Source organism: Tamandua tetradactyla, chromosome 1, assembly GCF_023851605.1.
Source record: "Tamandua tetradactyla isolate mTamTet1 chromosome 1, mTamTet1.pri, whole genome shotgun sequence".
Lineage (NCBI taxonomy): Eukaryota > Metazoa > Chordata > Mammalia > Pilosa > Myrmecophagidae > Tamandua > Tamandua tetradactyla.
This window is the reverse complement of record NC_135327.1, coordinates 165993244-165993934: the sequence shown is the minus strand read 5'-3', so window position 1 is coordinate 165993934 and position 691 is coordinate 165993244. Positions and strand designations below refer to the sequence as shown.

General features: G+C 38.5%; 1 non-coding gene across 1 annotated transcript; it reads right to left on the bottom strand.

Moving 5' to 3' along the window:
* Positions 1-71, bottom strand: TRNAG-GCC (transfer RNA glycine (anticodon GCC)). The gene has a single exon. It is a non-coding gene; the product is annotated as a tRNA-Gly (tRNA).
* Between the last annotated feature and the right edge of the window lie 620 nt (positions 72-691).

Below are 691 nucleotides of genomic sequence, written 5' to 3'. Positions count from 1 at the left end.
TGAATGGGCTGGGAATTGAACCCAGGTCTCCTGCATGGCAGGCAAGAATTCTACCGCTGAACCACCCATGCACACCCTCAGTTTTTTCTTAATAGTAGTTATTAATTTCTGAAAGTAGCTTATTTACTTACATATTGTCCATCTATTTTGCTAGAAAGTAAAGTGGATGAGAGGAAGGGGCTCATCTGCCCAACTCTCCGGTGTAGCTCACCTCCTGGAACAGTGCCAGGGACATGACAGATCCTTGGGATGTACCGGATGGAAGGATGGGTGGGAAATCTTAGAAATGACCCTATGACTTTCCTACTCCATGCTCTTTTCACTTCATATTAAAAATCTGTGCATCACTTGAGACTGCATACACTGAAACACTAATATCCTAAAAAAGTTAAGCTAATACTGACACGACACCTCTCCAATATAACCGAACCATCCTTTTCAGCTTCATTCTCAAATGGAATAATTCATTCAAACCAAGTCATTTTGAAAATTATGAAATGTGTTTATTGACTGACAAATACACAGATCTTTGCTTGATGCTGGCCTTACACTGGTGAATGTAAAAGATATTCCACATTTACAGAACTTAAGTTTGGTGGCCAAATAAACATATTTGTAATATCATATTAGGATTTTCATGCGTAACTTGAAAAGAAACAACCTAAATTTTCTCCACTAAATGTCCCAGTTA